Source organism: Haemorhous mexicanus, chromosome 25, assembly GCF_027477595.1.
Source record: "Haemorhous mexicanus isolate bHaeMex1 chromosome 25, bHaeMex1.pri, whole genome shotgun sequence".
Lineage (NCBI taxonomy): Eukaryota > Metazoa > Chordata > Aves > Passeriformes > Fringillidae > Haemorhous > Haemorhous mexicanus.
In genome coordinates, this window is record NC_082365.1 from 2,803,953 (window position 1) to 2,825,951 (window position 21,999).

A 21,999-nucleotide genomic window follows, 5' to 3' on the forward strand; every position below is an offset into this window, starting at 1 on the left:
GAACTTCAGCATGGTCCCGGGTGCCCGCCCGGCTCAGCGCCCGCTCCCGGCTCCCGGCATGGCACCGCTCCGGGTGCCCGCTGCCACCACCGCGCTGCCAGGGGACAGCGGGGCCACCGGGGCGGCCCCGCGGGGCAGGGGGACGCGGGCGGTGGGCGAGGGCTCTGCCCGTGCTCTGCCAGCCGTGCCAGTCGCCCGCGCCCCGCGCCGGTGGCATCGGCGGCGCCGCTGGCGGCGGTGGCGGAGCTCGGGGGGCTCCGAGGGGGCTCCGGGGGGCTCCGGTAGCGGCGGGGTTGGGCCGCCCCGGTGTGCGGCAGGCGGCGAGGAAGGCGACAGCGGGGACAAACAGCTCCCGCTCGCGTCCCCGCAGAGGAGAGGCGAAGGGCAGCGCGGCACAGCCGCCTCCCCCAGCCCAGGTGCGGAGCCGGGGAGCTGCTGGTGGCAGGGGAAGGGCGACACGGGCAGCTCGGTGGGGTTCAGGGGGCTCAGAGGGGCTGGTGAGGGGCTCCCGACCCCCCCAGCCCGGCAGGGCAGCGGGAAGGGCGGGTGTCACAGCGAGGGAAGCAGCCGCGCTGAGCTGAGCTCTGTCGCTGCCCTGGATTCAGTGGCTGCGTCCCTTCCCCCTGCTTGTGTCCCCAAAGCATCCCCGGGTGTCCCCAAAGCATCCCTGGGTGTGTCCCCCTTCTCCCCGCGGCTGTTCCTTCCCCAGGGGACACCGAGAGGAAATTCCGGGGATCAGGATGGGCACAAGCACCAAACGGGGGGGGACAGACCCCGCAGGGCATCAGCACCCCCAGAAAACCCCGGGGAGCCCTTGGGAAGGGGCAAGAGCGGGATTTGGGGTGAGCCACGCTCCGCCGGGAGTTTGGGAAGGGAATGTAAAGCCCTCAGGGCGGGCAGGAAAATCCTTGGGCAGGAGGGAGGGAAGGGATGGCGCTGACACGGCCAGGAAAGCTCCAAAGAAGGAAACGCAGCGCGGGGAGGCCGCTGGGCTCCCTCCTGCTCCCGAAAATCCCGGCAGCACCGTGGGACACGGCCCAGCACCGCAACTTCCTCCCAAAAATCCGAATTGTGCCCCTCTGGGGTGAGCTCAGCGCCAGTGACCAGCCCGGGGGTGGCACCAGTGGTCCCAGCCCATCCCAGAATGTGCCAACGCTGCGGCACCGACGGAACTGAATCCAAACTAAAGAAACAAAAACTGAACTGAACACGAACTGAACTGAACTAAAAACACAAACTGAACTAAACACAAACTGAACCAAATCCAGACTGAGCTAAATCCAAACTGAACCCAATCCAGACCGAAACAAATCTAGACCCAAACTAGATCCAGACCCAAACCAGATCCAAACAGAACCAAATCCAAACCTAAACCAAATCCAGAACAAACCCAAACTCAACCAAATCCAAATCCAAACCAGATCCAGACCAAACCAAATCCAAACTGAAGTAAATCCAGACCGAAGCAAATCCAGACCTAAACCAAATCCCAACCCAAACCAAATCCAGACTAAACCAAACCCAAACCAAACCTGAAACAAATCCAAACTAAACCAAATCCAGACCAAACCAAATCCAGACTAAACCAAACCCAAACCAAATCCAAACCCAAACTCAAAGTGAACCAAATCCAAACTGAATCCAAACCAAACAAACCCAAACTAAGCCAGACCCAAACCCAAACCGACCTCTTTAGGGCACCTGGCACACAGGGTGACACACATCCCTGGCCAAACGGCCACCACACCACCCACGGGCAGCACCAGCCTCATGCCAGGGTCTGAACCAGTGGCAAACGCCCCAGTGCTGCCTGTCCCCTGTCCCCACCACAGTGACTCACCCACTCCTCCATCACCACCAGCCAAGGATCCGGGGACAAGGTCCCCCAACGGCTGCGGGCGTGTGCCAGCCCTCCTTGGTGACAATGCCAGAGCTTGCCCGGTGGCGCTGCCACCACGGCAGGATGGCACCTGCCAGGGGAGGCTGTGGGGACACTTTGGGGACAGCAATCTGGACAGGGAGCCACAGGAGGCTCTGTGTTGGGGTGTCACCCTCTGCCAGCCCAGCTCGGTGTCACTGGCGCTGTGCCAGGCTGGGGGGCTTTGAGCCAGGTCCAGGCCGGATTGCCAGCCCAGAGCTGGCACCGTGGCTGTGGCACCAGCTGGGCTCTGTCACTGTCAGCAGTGTCCTGGGGTGGGCAGGGACATGGCACAGCCAAGGCTGATCCAGGATCTGTTTTCCCACAATGGGGCTCACATGGCCCCCAGCCAAACACACCCGACACGTTTCTTCCCTTCCCTTCCCTTCCCTTCCCTTCCCTTCCCTTCCCTTCCCTTCCCTTCCCTTCCCTTCCCTTCCCTTCCCTTCCCTTCCCTTCCCTTCCCTTCCCTTCCCTTCCCTTCCCTTCCCTTCCCTTCCCTTCCCTTCCCTTCCCTTCCCTTCCCTTCCCTTCCCTTCCCTTCCCTTCCCTTCCCTTCCCAAACCTTCCCTTCCCTTCCCAAACCTTCCCAAACCTTCCCTTCCCTTCCCAAACCTTCCCAAACCTTCCCAAACCTTCCCAAACCTTCCCAAACCTTCCCAAACCTTCCCAAACCTTCCCAAACCTTCCCAAACCTTCCCTTCCCAAACCTTCCCTTCCCAAACCTTCCCTTCCCTTCCCAAACCTTCCCTTCCCTTCCCAAACCTTCCCTTCCCTTCCCAAACCTTCCCTTCCCTTCCCTTCCCTTCCCTTCCCTTCCCTTCCCTTCCCAAACCTTCCCTTCCCTTCCCAAACCTTCCCTTCCCTTCCCAAACCTTCCCTTCCCTTCCCTTCCCTTCCCTTCCCTTCCCTTCCCTTCCCTTCCCAAACCTTCCCTTCCCTTCCCTTCCCTTCCCTTCCCTTCCCTTCCCTTCCCTTCCCAAACCTTCCCAAACCTTCCCAAACCTTCCCAAACCTTCCCAAACCTTCCCAAACCTTCCCAAACCTTCCCAAACCTTCCCTTCCCAAACCTTCCCAAACCTTCCCAAACCTTCCCTTCCCAAACCTTCCCAAACCTTCCCTTCCCTCTCCTCCTGCTGCAGCCCTTGGCCATCCCCTTCTCTGTTCTCCCCAAGAACTGCAGCACTCAGCACCCAGGGGAGGGCACTCGGGGTCACCCTGTCACCCACGGTCCCCGTGAGGGACAATCCACCCTCAGGGGAGCAAGGACAAACTGCTGAGCCCCGCTCTGCAGAGGAGCCCAGGGTGGGAAAAAATGGATTTTAAGGCACAAAAAACCAGGGGGCACAAAAAACCCCCAGATTGTAAGGCACAAAACCCCAGGGATTCTCTGCACTCTGGTCCATCCTGCATGGACCATAGGGATTGAAAAAATAAATGGAATTAAATTCTCCATCTCCACATGGGCCCATCCCAGCTCCTGCCCTGGCCAGCGAGACCTCGGCCTGCTGGAGTTGTAGGAATTCCATGGCAGCCCTGGGAGAGGGCAGGAAAGGCGGCAGCAGCAGCCATGGCCCATCCAGCCATGTCCCCAATGTCACCTCCTCCCCTGGCTGCTCTTGGAGCCATTTCCAAATCACCTCGAGGCTTTGAGTGGAGTCACCTGGGCATGGGGGCTGGGAATCCCCCACACCCCAAACACCATCCCAGGGCCATCCAGACCCCAAAAAACATCCCAGGGCCATCCAGACCCCAAAAAACATCCTAGGACCAACTACACCCCAGAAACCATCCCATGGCCACCCAGACCCCAAACATCAGCCCAGGGCTACCTAGACCCCAATGCCAACCAAGGCACCCCAGGCCCTAAACACCAGCCCAGGACCTCCCAGGACCCAAATACCATCCCAGGGCCACCCAGACCCCAAAAACCAGGGCTACCTAGACCCCAACACCAGCCCAGGATGTCCCAGGCCCCAAAAACCATCCCAGTGCCACCCAGACCCCAAAAACCATCCCAGGGACACCCAGACCCCAGAAACCATCCCAGGGCCACCCTCTCCTGCAGGACACGCTGGCCACCAGCTCCCCCTCATGCCGCGATTCCCGTGGGAGCGCTCAGGGAGGGAAGGCGGGGGAGGAGGCCGAGCTGGATGCCCTGGGCAGCGGTGCCAGCCTTGCCCAGCCGGGCAAAGTCCTCGGGAAGGGCGGCCGACAGCTCCCGCGCACCCACGGGCCGTGTGCGACATCAGCAGCGTCACTCGGGGACATCCCGGGGTTGGGGGGCGCTGGGAGGGACAGCGGGAGAAGCTCCCGGGGGGATGGAGGGCCGGGAGCGGGGGAAGGCCGGGGATTTCCAGAGAACAAAGCGGCTGCTGGCAACCAGCGTGGCCGGCGGCGGCGGGGAGGGCGAGTCCCCCGCTGCCGCGCCAGCTGGGGTCGGGGAGAAGCACAAAAAGCACAAAAAAAGCACCGGGAGTTTGTGTTTTATCTCCCTGGAAACCCCGGCTCCGTCCCAGGCACGGCCCACGGGGCTGCCGGCCAAAAAGCGCCGCTGCTGCTGCCGGGGTTTGGAGCAGGAGTGGGAGCAGCGTCCTGATCCCACGGGGGGACATTTGGGGAGGGTGACAGCCCTGGATCACGGCAGAGCGGGTGACAGTCCGTGTCCTGGCAGCTCTGATGTCACTCCATTGTCCCCTGGTGGGGATAAAGACCCAGTTCCTTGTGCATGGGATCACCAGGATTGCAGAGCCACTATTCCTACCCAGAGCCACCATCCCCACCCAGTGTCACCATTCCCTCATGAAGCCACCATTCCCACATGGAGCCACCAACCCCATTCGGAGTCACCATTCCCAGCCAAGTGCCACCATTCCCACTCGGAACCACCATCCCCACCCAGTGCCATCATTCCCACCCAGTGCCACAATTCCTACTTTGGAGCCACCATTCCCAGCCAGTGTCACCATTCCCACCTGGAGCCACCATTCCCACCCAGTGCCACCATTCCCACCTGGAGCCACCATCCCCACCCAGTGTCACCATTCCCACCTGGAGCCACCATTCCCAGCCAGTGTCACCATTCCCACCTGGAGCCACCATTCCCACCCAGTGCCACCATCCCCACCCAGTGCCACCATCCCCACCCAGTGCCACCATTCCCACCTCATCCTCCACCCACCCCTGGAGGGCTGGAACTCTCCCTAAGCTCTTTAGGAAGCCGCTTCCACGGCCGGGAATTCCTGCCCCGAGCAATCCCCGGCATCAAAGGAGCGCGGCCCCAACCCCTCCCCGGCCGGGTCAGCTCAGGGGATTACGGAGCAGGGAAAATCCTGCTGGGACAAATCCCCAGCACCTGCCCGAGCCGTGGGCTCCATAATCACACCCAGGTGCTGACGGGACCGTGCCTGGCGTGCTGCTCCTGCCACCTCTTCTTGTCACCACCCTCGGGCCACCCGCTGCTCGAGGTGCCACTGGCCGCAGACAATGGCCCACGAGTGCCATGGCCCGGCTCTGCGTGCTCTGTGTGACACATCCAGGCTCTGTGTGACACGTCCAGGGTCCGTGTGACACGTCCGGGCTCTGTGACAAGGCTGCACAAGCACACACAGAGACACACGCGCTCACACTCACCGGTGCCACCGCGCGTCCCCTCCGCCCGCTGCGCCACTCGCCGAGCCGGTGGCTCTCCCGCAGCCGGCCGGGGCGGATGATTTCCCTTCCAAGCCCATGGAGACCGTCATTGGTATCAATCATTAACAGCCGCCGCAGCTGCCGCCAGCTTAACCCCCTCGGCTCCGGGCGGAGCGCCGGGAGCCATCCCTTGCTCTCCTTTAATGGCACCGTGACACGGCAAAGTCACCGCAGGACGAGCGGCCCGGCAGGAAAAAAGGGTTTCCAAGGGGCTCCGCACCCCCATGGACCCGCGGCTGCTCCTGCAGCGTCCTGGCTGCGTGTCACCCCTCCCCTGTCCCCTGTCCCCGGGATAGGAGCGCTGGGAGCAGCCCCGCGTGTCCCCGAGCTGCTCAAATTGTCCCAGGCTGGAACCTCCTGTCCCCACGCTCAGGCTGGTCCCGAGGGGCAGGGGCTGCTCCCCGCACCCCGGGACTGCTCCCCGCACCCCGGGACCGCTCCTCGCACCCCGGGGCCGCAGCTCGGGGCTCTCGGAGCTCCCTCTCCCTTTCCCCGCAGCTTTTCCAAGGATCATCAATGGCTGTAACTTTATCCCGGCGTGTTTACAACCCAGCTGCGGCTCTTGGCTCCCTCAGCCGTGCCGGGGGCCAGCTCGGCTCCCGCTCAGCCGCCACACGGCGCTGTCACAGTGTCCCTGTCCCCCCCTGCCCCCCGCACGCTGCGGTCCCCACGGGACCATCGGGATCAGCGCCTGCATCCCCATGGAGAGGGGGCTGGAGGAGGAGGAGCACAGCGCTGTCCCCGCTCCTGAGCCCTGCGGAGCTGACGGACAGATGTCCCTGTCGCCTCCCCCCGCCCCCGCCGCGCCGTTGGCCGCGTTACCCAACCTGCCGAGGGGTTGAATGATTAACCTCGGGCTGCGCCGCCGCTCGAGTGGCGTCCCTGCAGTGTCCCTGCACAGCCCCGCGGCGCGGTGGCACCTGGGGACCCTGTGCTTCTGTCACCAGCTCCCAGGAGCATCCCATGCCAGGCCCCCTCAGCTTGTCCCCACAAGCACACAGAGGATCTCCACCCTGTCCCTCACCCCTGTCCCACGTCCCCGGAGCACTCACAGCACCGGCACCACCTTCCCGACACGGCCACCGCGGGAATTTCGCCTTTGTCCAGCCCCAGCTGCAGCGCCGGGGGCGTCGGGGCTGGAATGATCACAAACAGCCTTGGACAAACATCTGCACGGCACCACCCCCGGGCTGCAGCCGGGGCGGCCAAGGGATGGTTTCAATCACGGTCAAATCCCACCGAACGGCCACAAAACCGCCCGGGGGAGCGAGGCAGGAGCGGCGGCTGATAAGGCCCTGCAGATGTGGGGCTCGGTTTGGCTCCTCGTGTCCGTGAGATGCCGTGGAACGGGAGCAGCTTTGGGAATTCCCATTCCCCGCACCCATCTGGGATGGAAAGCCACAAACTCCTTCTGAACGCCCCAAACTGGGAGCGCTCAGGGGGTGCAGGGGGGCAAAGCGAAGCATCCCCCTGCTCCCAGCAGTGATCCCTGAGGCTCTGCAAACCCAGCAGCTGCAATTCCCTCTCTGGCCCACCGGGATGGGGGTCAGAGTGAGCCCCACCCTGAGGTCCACCAGGCTGCACCGCTCCCTGTGGAGCCTCTTGATGATTTTTGGATAAACTCCCCAATTTTCCACTCCGGCTCTCCCGCACTCAAAAAAAAACCAACAAAGCCACAAACGCGGCACCTCAGGGCCGTGAGACAGCGGCAGCTTCCACGTGGCTGCTGCCACCACGGGATCCCATTTCGCGGCGCTGTTTGGAGGCTCTGGATCGGGGCTTTGGGCAGCGCTGGCTCTGCCCCAGCCCGGGAGCTGCAGCGCTGCCAGGCCTCCGGTGATTCATCCCAACCCCGCGCCCCGACCTCCCGCAGTCAAGCCCCGACACATTCGGCACATTCCTGGCATAGCCGGCGCCTCGGAGCCCCACACCTGCCGGAGCGGGAGGCTGGGAAGGTGCCAGCGGCACCATCCAGGCCCTGCCAGGAGATTTATGGATCCCAGGCACTGTCCCAAGGCTGGGATGTGCTCCGGTGACACAGCGAACTTGTCACCGTGGGCAGCTCGTCACCTCGCCGAGCGTCCCCATTGTTTTGCTGGTGCAGCGCCACACGTCCCTTGCGTCCGGCTGGGTGTGAATGGGGAAATTCTCCTTTTTTAGATCTGATCCCACACCTTGCTGGGCTTGGGAACAGCCTGTCACCGGCGGTGACACAACCGTGCCGGTTGTGCAAGGGCTTTGCACCAAACAGCTCCCGAGGACGGGATCAAGGCTGGCTCCAGGTGGCTCTGGGCTGGCCACGGTGGCTCTCCGGCCCCAAACCCATCTGTGGCACATCCCACGGCCCCGGGAGTGGCCCAGGATCACGGCGTGGGTGCCAGGAAATGTGTGGAGCAGCCAAAGGCATTCCCAAACGCCTGGGAAGAGCCATGGTGGAGCCAAGCCTGGCACCCATGGATGGCACGGCAGCTCCAGCCCCTCCAAAAAATGGGCACGTGCCCACCTCACCGATTTCTGGGTACAAAAGAGCCAAAGGTCCCCCAAATCGGGTTTGTCCTAAGCAAAAAGGTCTAAAAAAACACACTCGGGGCTCCCCAAATCCCAGGGTCAAGCTCAGGATTTGCAGCCTTTGCCAGGATTTCCTCTGGAAAATTCCCTTGAGATATCCCGGGGGGAACCGCAGCCTTTCCCTCGCTGTCCTCGGATGTGACAACCGTGATTTAGTGTCACCTCCAGCCCACCACACCCTGGTGTGCCCGGGAACGGCTTCCCGGTGAATCACAGCTCATTCCCAGCTTCCCAACCGCGTCCTCATCAGCGCCCCAAGCCCGGAGCAGCCCCGGGGAGCAGCCACGGGGGAAAAGCCAAGGAATCTGCTGGGGGAAAACAGAGAGAGCCAAAAGCCAAACCCTGGGAGTCTCCCAGGCGGCGCGGGGACAAGGACACACCTCTGTGTCACCAAACAGCCCTGGCCGTGTCGCTTGTTCCCCTCCCAGCGCCACCTCCGCAGCGCCACGGGCGGGTCGGGCTCGGCGGGGCGAATGAAGTTTGGTCACCGTGGGATGCTTCCAGTTGGGAATCGGGACAGTTCCAGCCCCAGAGCGCCTCTTCCCAGAAATCCCATCTGCGCCGGAGCCCGGTGCCAGTTTCCCCCTTCCTTCTCCCCCACAAATAAACGCGGCCCCGGCCCTTCCTCCGCCCCGCGGGGAGGAGCGGCCTCGGGAGCCGGGGAGGGGAGCTGGAAGGACGGGATGGCTGAGCCGGGCTGGAGCCGGGCCAGTCCCGGCCTGGGGACAGCCCTCGGCGGGGCCTTGGGAGGCGGGGGAACAGCTCGGGATGAGCCCTTGGGATGTCAGAGGATTCCCCCTTGGAATGCCCACAGGATCCCACCAAAACTGTCACAGGATCCTTCCAAAACTGTCACAGGATCCCACCAAAACTGTCACAGGATCCTACCAAAACTGTCATAGGATCCCTCTGAAAATGTCACGAAGTCCCTGCCTTGGAATGCCCACAGGAACCCTCCAAAACTGTCACAGGATCCAACCAAAACTGTCACAGGATCCCACCAAACCTGCCACAGGATCCTTCCAAACCTGCCACAGGATCCTACCAAAAATGTCACAGGATCCTTCCAAAACTGTCACCGGATCCTACCAAAAATGTCAGAGGATCCCACCAAAACTGTCACAGGATCCTACCAAAACTGTCACAGGATCCCTGCCTTGGAATGCCCACAGGATCCAACCAAAACTGTCACAGGATCCTACCAAAAATGTCACAGGATCCCTTCCCAATCTGTCACAGGATGCCCTCTTGGAATGCCCATGGGATTTCCCCTTGGAATGCTCACGGGATCCCACCAAAACTGTCACAGGATCCCTCAAAAAATGTCAGAGGATCCCCACCTTGGAATGCCCACAGAATTCCTTCCAAAATGTCACAGGATCCCTCCAAGGGTGCCACAGGATCCCTCCAAAAATGTCACAGGATCCCCTCTTGGAATGTCCAAGGGATTCCCTCTTGGGACACTGGATCCCTCCCAAAAGTGCCACAGGATCCCTCCAAGGGTCCTCACGGGCAGCAGGGACCGAGGAGCTGGAACAGCCCAGGGAGCTGGGATGGGTCTCAGCCCTGGGAAGAGCTCGAGGCCATCCCACATTCCCAGAGGGCACAGCTGGGATAAAAGCGTGGGAAGAGCAGGCTGGGCTGAGGAGGGAGCTGGGGGATCACAGGTGGATCCAGGGGGGATCACAGGTGGATCCAGGGGGGATGGAATGAAGGGAATGTGATCCCAAAGCTCGCTCCTTAGGGAAGCAGGGAAGAGCCATCCATGCCCTCAGCCTGCCCAGGTGCCTTTTCCCCCCTCACCTTTTCCTGTCCCAGCAGGACGGGGTGAGCTCAAGGGAGGACGGAGCAGGATGGAGCCAGGACTGAGCTCAGCTCCAAACCCGCCCCCTGCCAGTGCTGGAGAGATCATTCCCAGCTCCCGGGCATCCCAGGGATGGCTGGGAGCCATGGGATGGAAACCACAGCCAGCCCACATCCCACATCCCACAGCAGGCCAGGAATGATCCACCACAGTCAGCCCAAATCCCACAGCAGGGCAGGGAATCCCAAATCCCACAGCAGGGCAGGGAATCCCAAATCCCACAGCAGGGCAGGGAATCCCAAATCCCACAGCAGGACGGGGAATCCCAAATCCCACAGCAGGGCAGGGAAATCCCACCACAACCATCCCAAATCCCACAGCAGGCCAGGGAAATCCCACCACAACCATCCCAAATCCCACATCCCAAATCCCACAGCAGGCCAGGGAAATCCCACCACAGCCAGCCCACATCCCACATTCCACAGCAGGCCAGGAATGATCCACCACAGCCATCCCAAATCCCACAGCAGGGCAGGAAATCCCAAATCCCACAGCAGACCAGGGAATCCCACCACAGCCATTCCAAATCCCACAGCAGGCCAGGGAATCCCACCACAACCATCCCAAATCCCAAATCCCACAGCAGGCCAGGGAAATCCCAGCACACCCACACGGTGCTGCCAATCAGGGGCTGGGGCACCTGCCTCTGGGATTTGGGGAGCAAAGGGCTGTTCCAGGCTCCAGGAAAACTCTGGGAAGCCTGACAGGGCCCGCAGGGAAGGGTCAATTTAAAGGAGCCTTTCTTAAAACTTCCCTTTCAAGAGGACAAAGCAGGGGACACGGCGGGGTCTCTCCCAGGGGATTTGAAGCAGCACTTCCAGGAGATTTTAGTTGGAATCTCCACCAGAATCCCAGTCAGCTCCCTTAGGGCTGCTCCCCCAGGCTTCAGGCCCGGCCCATGGCACAGGGAGAGACCCCCCGAGCCAGGCAGGATCCCCCAAAGCCAGGCAGGATCCCTGCAAGCTGGGCTGGATCCCCCAGGATCTCCCCAAGATGGGCAGGATCCCCTCCAGCCTTGCAGAATGCCTCCAGCCAGGCAGGATCCCCCTCAAAGCTGGGCAGGATCCCCTTCCAACCGGGCAGGATCCCCTTCCTACTAGGCAGAATCCCCCAAAGCCGGGCAGGATCCCTCCAAAGCCGGGCAGGATCCCTCCAAAGCCGGGCAGGATCCCTCTGAACCGGGCAGGATCCCTCCAAAGCCGGGCAGGATCCCCCAAAGCCGGGCAGGGTCCCCCAAAGCCGGGCAGGGTCCCCCAAAGCCGGGCAGGATCCCCTCCAAACCCGGCTGGAATCAGAGCCCTGAGCAGCCCCAGCTGCCCCTGCTCCGCTCCCGTGCCAGCCTTATCCTGCTGCCACACCTTCCCCGCAGCTCCGGCACGGAATTAACCCCTGGCACGGCACGGCACGGCCCGGCCCGTGCCCGCCGTGCCACCTGCCCGAGGCCACGCTGGGAGCGTGCATGTCCCGCTCTCCCCGTGTGACATCCGAGGCTGCTCCAAACCCCACCTTTGGCTCCCCCCGGCGCAGCTCCAACCCCTCCATCCCTCGGAGTTTCCCTCCATCGCCCCAGTCCCGTTTTTAACCCCTCCAAAGCCGGGCAGTGAGGACGGAGCGCCTCGGTTACCTGCTCCAGAGCCCCGGAGCCCCGGGCTGGCGGGGAAGGGACGCGAAAAGCCTCGGTGGCCTCCTGGAGCCGCCACGTCCGAGCACGACCGATAAGCGAGGGCTGAAATCCGAACCTGCAGCTCGGCTCCTCGCTATATAAACACCACGCACACCCCCGGCCGCGCTGCCACTCCCGCTGCTCCCGGCCACGCCAGGCGCTGCGACAGCGACAGCGACAGCCACGCTGCCCGAGCCCCTCGTCGCCAGTCGTGCCCTCCCCCGTGCGGGTGCCAGCTCAAGGTGGAGCCTCTCGCTGCTTTGGGGTGGTGCTTCAGGTGTGCTCGGGCTCCACGGAGCGCTCCGGGCGCTGGGAGAGGGGTTTGGGCTTCGGGAAGGGGACGGGACCCCCGGTGGGCACCGGGTGGGCACCGCCCTCCTGGGAACGGGGGAATAAACCGTGTGGGAGAAGCGAAAACCGCGGGGTTTAGCCTTAAAAATCCAGGTGGGAGGGGCTGAGCGCCACGCTGGGTCAGCTGATGGGGCACCTGTGGCCACGGGAAATGTCCCCTTCCCCAGAGGTGACACCACGGGCGTGACAAGGGCAGAGCGTGGCCGGTGCCACCCTGGGGGGACCCTGGGCTGGCTGGGGACACGGTGGCTGGTGGCCAGGTGTGGCCACACCGTGCCACTGCAGACTTCCTTGTGCCACCTCGGGACTTCCTTGTGTGGGAAGAATTCCCGCCCTTCCTGCAGAGGGACAAAACCCTCCGGAGGACAAAACCCTGCCCTGTTTTTCCCAATTCTTCAGGCTCAGCCCCAAACTGGGACGGTCACATACCACGGGCGAGGCTGGGCTGGGCTGGGTGTCCTGCTCAGGGCCACTGGGATCATCCTGGAATTATCCACAAAGGGAATGCCAGGAGCTCTGCCAGCAGCAGGTGAAGCCTCCCGGTGGCACCTCAGTGGGGACACCTCCGTCTGTGACATCTCTGTGCCTGGGAGCTGAGTTTTGGGAAGGGGCAGCTCATGTTCCCTGTGCTCCCAAGGCTGATCCAGGCTGGAATTCTCCAGCGGGAGCCGCACGGAGCTCGGAGCCAGCTCCCCGCCCCGGTTGCACAAGCGGCCCCGGGGCGCAGCGACGATCCCAGCCTGTTTACCACCGCAGCCACCTGCTGCTCCCCCGGCTCCCAGCGCCCTGCCCGAGCCCGGCAGGAAGAGCTGGAGCTCCTGGATCCAGCCCCTATAGCTGGACAGGGCCACCAGCTGTCCCCAGAGTCCCCAGGGACAAGCACAGGGCATGGTGACAATCCCCAGGACAGGGGGGTGCAGCGCCCTGAGCCTCAGCATCCCCCAGAGGTGTTTTGGAAAAGCAAATTGGGATGGAGTGGGATGAGGATTTCCTCCCCAGGGCCACCCCGAGGATTTTGGCTCCTGGGGACAGCACCCACCGTGTCCCTGGTATGAAAATCCCCCCTGAGCAGCTCCCACGAGGCCTGGCAGCAGCCAAATCACCTTCCAGCACCCCCAAAAATCCCCGGGGGTGGAGCAGAGAAACTCCAGCACGGGCTGGGGCTCCTGCCAGCACAGAGGGAGATGTGGGGGAGATGGAGGAGAAACTGGGAGCCTCTCCATGAGTGTTTTGAATGCACAACCATCAAACTGGCCCCAAATATGATTTTTTTTCTTCAGTTTCTTTCACTTCAAGAGAAGAAGGAGCAGAGCCAACCCCCCCCAGGCCGTTCCCAGCCCCAATCCCTGCCCCATCCACACGAGGAAAGGCGCAGCCTCCACTTGCCCAGGGGCTGCTCTGGGACCCCAACCCCACACCGAGCTTTTGAGGGGATCCCCCACTCCCAAACAGGGGGTTCAGCCCCCTCAACACCTCCCACCCCTGCCGGGACACGGAGCATCCCCCCCCTGCTCCAGCAACCCGAGCCTGAACCCAAGGTCCCGCTTATCTGCAGCTCAAGCATGTCTGCTGATAAGGCGGGGATGAGATAAGGCCGCGGCAGCCTCGGCACTATCAGCAGCCCTTCCTCCAGCCCTGCACCCCAAGGCTGAGGGGTCCAGCACCCCCCAAACATCCCCAAACATCTCCTCCCCCATCAGCCTCTCGCTTGGATGAGCTTTCAAACTCCCACCCCATTCCCCCGTGGTCGCTGTTTCCTAATCAGGCAAAGCGTTGGTTCAGGGGAAAGGGGAAAAATGGAATTAAAAATAAAAAAAAAACCTCACGCAACCAAAATAACAAATAAATCACAAAGCAGAGCAAATAATGTGTCAGGGTTCCCCTGACAGCGCCGGGGGGGGCACACCCAGCCCGGCCCCATTAGGTGCTGCCACGAAAACTGGAATTGCAAATCATCGCTGCTCAGCCGAGCTGAAAGGAGAGCCGAGGAAAACAAACCCGCGGCGGAGAGCGAGGGGCACCTGGGGCTGGCACACTCCTGGGGCTGGCACACACCTGGGGCTGGCACACACCTGAGCCTTCCTCCTCCTCCTCCTCCTCGCTGGGGGCACCGCGGGCTGAGCATCCCCCGAGGGAAAAGAGGAGAGAAACCCAGCCCGGGGAGGGGGGAGCGGCTCCAGGGGTCACCCCAGAAGCTGCGCCAAGCCCCGGTGCCCGCCCCCGTCCCGGTGGCAGCGTTGGCACCCTCGGGGCCATTCCTGGGATCTGCCCGCGCCTGGGGACACCCCCTCCGGGGGTTAAATTGGAGAATTAAAGGGAAAAAACCCCAAAATGCTCCCTCAGGTGGCACCCCTCCCTGGCATCTGCTGGCCCGCAGAGGGCGGCACGAAGGGGCAGGAGCGGGGACCCGCTTGATGGCATTGGGGGGACACGGGGCTGGCGTGGGGTGGCTTTTCCTCTGGGGCAGGGTGGGTCAGGGAAAGGGGACGGTGCCAGTGGGGTGACACTGCCAGAGGGGTGGCACCGCCCGTGGGGTGACCTTGCCGCAGCGGGGTGACCGTGCCAGCGGGGTGGCACTGCCAGAGAGGGGTGGCACCGCCAGCAGGGTGACCCTGCCACAGCGGGGTGGCACCGCCAGCAGGGTGGCACCGCCACGGCAGAGTGACACCGATAGCAGAGTGACCCTGCCACAGCGGGGTGACACCGCCCGAGGGGTGGCACCAGCAGCGGGGACAAGCGGGGGTGAGGCAGAGGAAGTCCCCAGAGTGCCAGCGCTCGGAGCAGCCTGCCAGGCTGGCACGGGCACTGCGGGGACACGCCACCGCCCGCTGTCCCCAGTGCCACCAGGGAGCGACCCCTGTCTCCGGATGTCCCAAAATCTCTCCGGGAGGTGTCCCGGGAGTCCCCGCGACCCCCGCCCACGCCCACCGGGAGCACGGCCCGGGGCGGGGGAAGCGCTCCGGAGCGCGGGCCCGCCGCAGGATTGCTGCCTCATTAGAGAGCAATTACCGCTAATTAGGCCATGGCAACACCCAAAGCCGATCCGGAAATGGGAAGTGGGGCTGCTGGGTGCCCGCGGGTGCACAGGCGCGCACATCCCACCCGTCCCACCCCCCAAAAAACCCCTCTGGAGCGGGGATGGGACACGGCGCGCTGAGTGGGTCCGTGCCTCAGTTTCCCTGGTTAAGGGTGCGTGTTCTGCTCCCAGCCTCGCTGCTGAGGCATCCGGCAGCCCCCGCGCCCCAAAATCACCCGCGGTGGCTCTGCCTCGGTGGGCAGCGCCCCAGTCCCTCGGACCCCCTCCCATCTCTCTCCCGGGATGATCCCACCGGAACGGGAACGGGGTTTGTGCTGCCCCTCTGTCCCTGCTGCCACCAGGGCCAGGGCTTGGTGGCACCTGGGAGGGGGTGACCCTGTCTGCTCTGGGCCATCCCACATCCCAGGGGCCGTGGCTGCACAGGGCAGGTGAACTTTGGCCCCATAAATCACATTCCTGCGGGATCCCGCTTATCTGGGCACGCCTGGCCACAGCCACGGCCACCAAGGACACTGGGCAAGGGGACAGCCCGCCAGGAGTGGTCACTCCAAACCCTCCTGGACCTCCAAAACCCTTCTGAGGGTCCCTCCAAAGAGTCCTGGGAGTCTCTCCAAACACTGCTGGACCTCCAAAACCCTCCTGGAAGTCCCTCCAAAGCCTCTTGAACCTCCAAAACCTTTCTGAGGGTCCCTCCAAGACCTCCAAAACCCTCCTGGGGGTGTCCCTCCAAACACTCCTGGACATCCAAAATCCTTCTGGAGGTCTCTCCAAATCCTCCTGGACCTCCAAAACCCTCCTGGGGGGTCCCTCCAAACACTCCTGGACATCCAAAACCCTTCTGAAGGTCCCTCCTAGACCTCCAAAACCCTCCTGGGGTCCTTGCAAATCCTTCTGGAACTCCAAAGCCCTCCTGGGGGTCCCTCCGAGCCCTCCCGGTGCCCAGCCCGGGCTGTGGGTACCAGGCCGGGCAGTGCCAGTGGGATGGAATTTTCCAGCTGTTCCTCCCAGCTGGGATGCTGTGCCAGGGCTCTGCCACGGGCACAGCCCCTCCCCCGTGGCCCGGCAGCCCCCCGGGCGTGCGGCAGCTCCGCGTTCCGGCGCTCCGGGAAGCGCTGCCGAGCTCGGGGCTCGGCCCCGCGGGACCGGCCGGGCAGGGCGGGGAGGCAGCCGGGGCTGCCGGACCGGTCCCGGCTGTTCCACCGGAGCCCGAGCCGCGGCACGGCATCCCCGGGGCTCCGGGACAGCCCCACGGAGCCACCCGAGCCCGTGGAGGCTGCTTGGTCCTGGTTGTCCCCAGCTCTGTCCCCGTGGATCAGCAGCACCTCATCCCCCAGCTCAGCTGCAGCTCAGCACCCACCGTGAAGGGTCCTGCACCTCCAAAATCCTCCTGGGTGTCCCTCCAAACTCCCCTGGACCTTCAAAACCCTCCTGGGGGTCCCTCCAAATCCTTCTAGACCTCCAAAAACCTCCTGGGGGTCCCTCCAAAAGCTCCTGCATCTCCAAAACCCTCCTGTGGATCCCTAAAAGTCCTCCTAGACCTTCAAAACCATCCTGGGGGTCTCTCCAAATCCTCTAGGATCTCCAAATCCCTCCTGGGGGTCTCTCCAAATGCTCCTGGTTCTCCAAATCCCTCCTGGGGGTCTGCCAAACCCTCCTGGGGGTCCCTCCAAACCCTCCTGGGTGTCCCTCCAAACTCCTCTGGACCTTCAAAACCCTCTTGGGGGTCTCTCCAAACTCTCTAGGATCTCCAAATTCCTCCTGGATCTCAAATTCCCTCCTGGGGGTCTCCCCAAACCCTCCTGGGGGTCTGCCTGGGGGTCTGCCAAACCCTCCTGGGGGTCTTCCCAAACCCTCCTGGACCTCTACATCCCTCCCAGCTCCACTCCCACCCCGCCTGTCCCTGGAGAGGGATCTCCCACCCCATCCCGGAGAAATCCAGCAGCCACATCCCTGCTTTTCCACCTGGATGCGACGCCCAGGCCTCGGTGCCGCCCGGGAGCTGCCGGAGCCGCTGCCGGCTCCGTTACGTAAGGAAAGCTCGGAGGGGAACAGCGGCGGCTCCCGGTGGCTGCGGCGGGAGGGGAGGAACGGCAACGGCGGGAGAGGCAGGAATGGGGGTGCGGGAGCAGCGGGAGGATGCGGGATGCTCACCAGGACAAGCCGCAGCCCCCCCATTCCAGCCCCCCAGGAGTGGGGACGCGCCGAGGAGGGGAGGGACAGTCCCTGGGATGGCCGAGGGCACCGGGATGGCCGCAGTGGGTCCTGCCTCCCGCTCCGAGAACAAAGGGAGGGAGGCTCGGGAAGGCTCCGGGGGGACTCGGGAGCGGGGCTGGGGTTTGAACAAATCCGGGAGAGGGGATGGGGGGACGCGGAGTGGGGGATCACGGACATGGCACGGGGTCACGGGCACGGTGTGGGAATGATGGAAACAGTGTGGGGGGCGCACGGACACGGCACGGGGTGGGTCACAGACATGATCCAGGATCACGGACACGGCACGGGGGGATCGCAGACATGATCCAGGATCACGGACACGGCATGGAGGGATCGCAGACATGATCCAGGATCGCGGACACGGCATGGAGGGATCGCAGACATGATCCAGGATCGCGGACACGGTGTGGGGGGGGTCCCAGATATGATCCAGGATCACGGACATGGTGTGGGAATGATGGAAACAGTGTGGGGGACGCACGGACACGGCACGGGGGGGATCACAGACACGATCCAGGATCACGGACACGGCACGGGGGGATCACGGACATGATCCAGGATCACAGACATGATCCAGGATCACGGACACGGTGTGGGGGGATCACAGACATGATCCAGGATCACGGACACGGCCCAGGATCATGGACACAGCACGGGGATTATGGAAACAGCGTGGAAGGATCACAGACACAATCCAAGATCATGGACACGGCGCAGGATCAGGGACACGATCCAGGATCACGGACACGGCCCCTCCCCAACGCCCCGGCCCACCCCCGGCCCGCGGGCTGTTCGGTGTTCGGAGCAGGGCGTCTGTCGCCGGGCTGCCAAACACACACAAAGGCGCCTCATTATCCCCTAATTAGTGCCTTGCCGGCTCCTGCAATTAACACCCGTGCAGGCGGCTGCTGTTGAGGTAAACAGAGGGTTTGAAGAGCCCTGGAGAGCCGGGGGGCCCTGGCGGGGTGGGGACCACCCGTGAGTCCAGAGGGTCCCAGTGAACTCCAGAGCCCTCCAGTTCCTCTGGGAGAGCTGGGCAGGGAACAGGGACACTTTCAAATCCCATAAACCCGGCCTTGGACACTTGCAGGGATGGGACAGCCGCAGCTTCTCTGGGAAATCCATTCCAGGGCTTCCCCACCCTCACAGCCAGGAATTCCTTCCCAAAATCCCGTCCATCCCTGCCCTCCGGCAGTGGGAGCCATTCCCTGCTTCCTGTCCCTCCATTCCTTGTTCCGAATCCCTCTCCAGCTCTCCTGGAGCCCCTTCAGGCGCTGGGAGGGGCTCTGAGCTCTCCCTGGAGCCTCCTCTCCCAGCCTGGCTCTAAGCAGAGATGCTCCAGCCCTCGGAGCTCCTCCGTGACCTCTGGAGCCGCTCCAGCAGCTCCACTTTCTCCCAAAACGAGCCCATGAGTCAGGAGCAGCCAGGGTTGGGCTCGGGGCTGCCCCGAGGAGGCCGAGCCACCCGTCCCGTCCTCCTGCACAGCCCGGTGTTTATTCCCTGGCAACATCAAAGGTCTTAAATGGCCTTTCTCCGGCTGACCCAGAAACGCGGATCAAGAGCTGCCTCATCCCTTAATTGAGAAGTTGGTGACTTTGAATATTTATTAAAGAGCTTTAGTGAATTCGAAGATTAAGGGCACAACCGGCCACGGCCACCATCCAGGCTCCTTCCCTGCCACCATCCATCCTTGTTCCCTGTCACCATCCAGGCTCCTTCCCTGCCACCATCCATCCTTGTTCCCTCTCATCATCCAGCCTCTCTGCCACCATCCAGCCTCACTCCCTGTCACCATCCAGGCTCACTCCCTGTCACAATCCAGGCTCACTCCTGTCACCATCCATCCTTGTTCCCTGCCACCATCCAGCCTCACTCCCTGTCACCATCCAGGCTCCTTCCCTGCCACCATCCAGCCTTGTTCCCTCTCACCATCCAGGCTCCTTCCCTGCCACCATCCAGCCTTGTTCCCTCTCACCATCCAGGCTCCTTCCCTGCCACCATCCAGCCTCTCTGCCACCATCCAGGCTCCTTCCCTGCCACCATCCAGCCTCACTCCCTGTCACCATCCATCCTTGTTCCCTCTCACCATCCAGCCTCACTCCCTGTCACCATCCATCCTTGTTCCCTCTCACCATCCAGCCTCTCTGCCACCATCCAGCTCACTCCCTTGCCACCATCCAGCCTTGTTCCCTGTCACCATCCAGCCTCTCTGCCACCATCCAGCCTCACTCCCTGTCACCATCCAGGCTCATTCCTGTCACTATCCATCCTTGCTCCCTGTCACCATCCAGCCTCTCTGTCACCATCCAGCCTCTCTCCCTGTCACCATCTAGCCTCTCTGCCACCATCCAGCCTCTGCCACCATCTATCCTTGTTCCCTGCCACCATCCAGCCTCATTCCCTGCATGCCAGAGCCACCTCGCCCCCCAGCCGCTGCTCCGGAGCCTTTTCCCAGTTCCAGCCTGGCTCTGGAGCTCTGGAAGAACTCTGGACAGGCCCTGGGAGGGCTCCCTGTGCTGCTGCCACTGGGTAAAAACCAGAACCAAACCAAATCCACACGGAAAAGCAGCACTGCCTGCACAGAACATCCCAATCCCGGGGGATTTTCCAGCTTGGGATGGTGGAAGGAGCAGGCAGGGCCGGAACTGGGGCTCCACACGTGCCCCTTCCCTCCCTCTGCCCGCAGGTTTCTCTCAATCTACCCGTGCCCCGCTCTCCCGAGCCGTGCCAGGAGAAGCTGGGATGTTTTGGATCATCACCTCCCCGCGGGGCAGTGGGAAGGGGCTGCCGGCAGGGCAGGACTTCCCCGGGTGGGCGGAGAGCTGCGAACGCTGCGGAGGAAGGAGGCTGGAGAGGAGGCAGCAGCGCGCTCCTCGAGGCGCTGTTCCTGCCTGCTGCTGCTGCGGATGATCGTGTTTTCCAAGGAAAACAGGAGTGGGGGATGCTACTACCAAATCCTGGCAGAGAGAGAGACACAGAGAGAGAGAGGAGCAGCAACGGAGCCACGCAGCCCCTTCCAGCCCAGCTCTGGGAGAAATCCCCAGCCCAGCTGATTCCCGAGGGCACAGATGGAGCAGAAAACAACCCCGGCCCTGCCTGGCTGGCTCAGGGGGCCTCGGGGGGATTAAAATCCCCTCCGTGCCCATCTGGGGTGGGTTTTGTGCCCGAGGCCAGGCCTGGCAGTGGCGTGGGGGGTGTGGGCACCACGACACACACACACATGGACACACACTCACCCGTGTCACGGTGACACACAGCCACGGCCGTGCTCTTGTCCCTTGTCCCTTCCCCAGGGAATGAAGCAGCCACTGGTCAGCGGTGCCCTCGAGGTGTTGGCACCGTGGCCTCACCCAGGCAGTGCCAGCCACGTCCCTCACCCTCCTGCCCGTCCCTCCTCTGCCCGTCCTCGCCAGCCCCGCGGCTGCTCCCGCCTGTTTCTATGGGAACTCGGCAGGAAAACGCGGTTTGCAGCGCCAGCCCGGTGCCAGCCGCTGTCACCCTGTCACCGCCTCTGCCAGGGGCACCTCTGGGCACCTGGGGACCCCTCCCCACAGCCCCTGTGGCTGTGGGATGTCCGTGGTACCCAGTGCAGCAGGATGGGTGCCAGGGGGTCCCCATGGTGGGCTGGGGGTGCCCTGCAAACACCAAAGTCCATAAAGGCAGGATTTGTGCTTCCCATGGGATTTCTAGCTCAGGAATTGTAATTCCTCAGCCTCCTCCTCTCAGGGATCCTAATCCTGGCTCTGTGTCCCCACGGGGTGGCTGGGGGGGTGACAGGCCCAGGTGTCCCCCAGCCATGGCTCTGCCAGGCCGAGGAGGGAAGGAGCTGGCTTGGGAAGCATCTCCTGGTGAAGGGACGGGGACAAGAGGGACGGGTGCAGGTCTGAGGGGGACAGGAGCTTCAGGAGCTCGCCTTTCCCATGAGGAAATGCCAGCAGGACCCAGGGGAAGGGTCTGGAGCAGCCACACACACACACTGAGCCCAGCGTGGGCAGGGCTGGGCACCCGGGATGAGCTCGGTGCAGAGAGGGATTCATGGCAGGATCCATGGAGGGATCAGGGTGGGATCAGGGTGGGATCCATGGAGGGATCAGGGTGGGATTCATGGAGAGATCAGGGTGGGATCAGGGTGGGATCCATGGAGGGATCAGGGTGGGATTCATGGAGGGATCAGGGTGGGATCCATGGAGGGATCAGGGTGGGATCCATGGAGGGATCAGGGTGGGATTCATGGAGGGATCACAGAGGGATCCATGGAGGGATCACAGAGGGATTCAAGGCAGGATTCATGGAGTGATCATAATGGGATTCATGGAGGGATCAGGGTGGGATTCGTGGAGGGATCACAGAGGGATTCATGGAGGGATCAGGATGGGATCCATGGAGGGATCAGGGTGGGATCCATGGAGGGATCAGGGTGGGATCCATGGAGGGATCATGGAGGGATCAGGGTGGGATTTATGGAGGGATCAGGGTGGGATTCATGGAGGGATCACAAAGGGATTCAAGGCAGGATTCATGGTGGGATTTATGGAGTGATCATAATGGGATTCATGGAGGGATCACAGTGGGATTCACAACAAGATTCACAGAGGGATCACAGAGGGATTCATGGAGGGATCACAGTGGGATTGAAGGCGAGATTCACAGTGGGATCCATGGAGGTATCAGAGAGGGATTCACAGAGGGAT

General features: G+C 62.8%; 1 protein-coding gene and 1 long non-coding RNA gene across 6 annotated transcripts in view; one reads left to right on the forward strand and one right to left on the reverse strand.

The window, feature by feature from the left end:
• PLEKHA6 (pleckstrin homology domain containing A6) overlaps positions 1 to 21,999 on the reverse strand; it is a 51,305-nt gene that overhangs the window by 23,406 nt on the left and 5,900 nt on the right. The window contains exon 1 of one of the 5 annotated variants that reach the window (XM_059867439.1): positions 8,560 to 8,582. The exons of the other annotated variants lie outside the window; for them this stretch is intronic. The gene's annotated coding sequence lies outside the window, so the exon portion shown is untranslated. Of the gene's footprint in view, positions 1 to 8,559; positions 8,583 to 21,999 lie in introns of those variants that run through there. 5 annotated transcript variants of the gene reach the window in all.
• Positions 11,839 to 13,307, forward strand: LOC132338173 (uncharacterized). The gene is made up of 2 exons (XR_009489402.1): positions 11,839 to 11,948; positions 12,457 to 13,307. It is a non-coding gene; the product is annotated as an uncharacterized LOC132338173 (long non-coding RNA).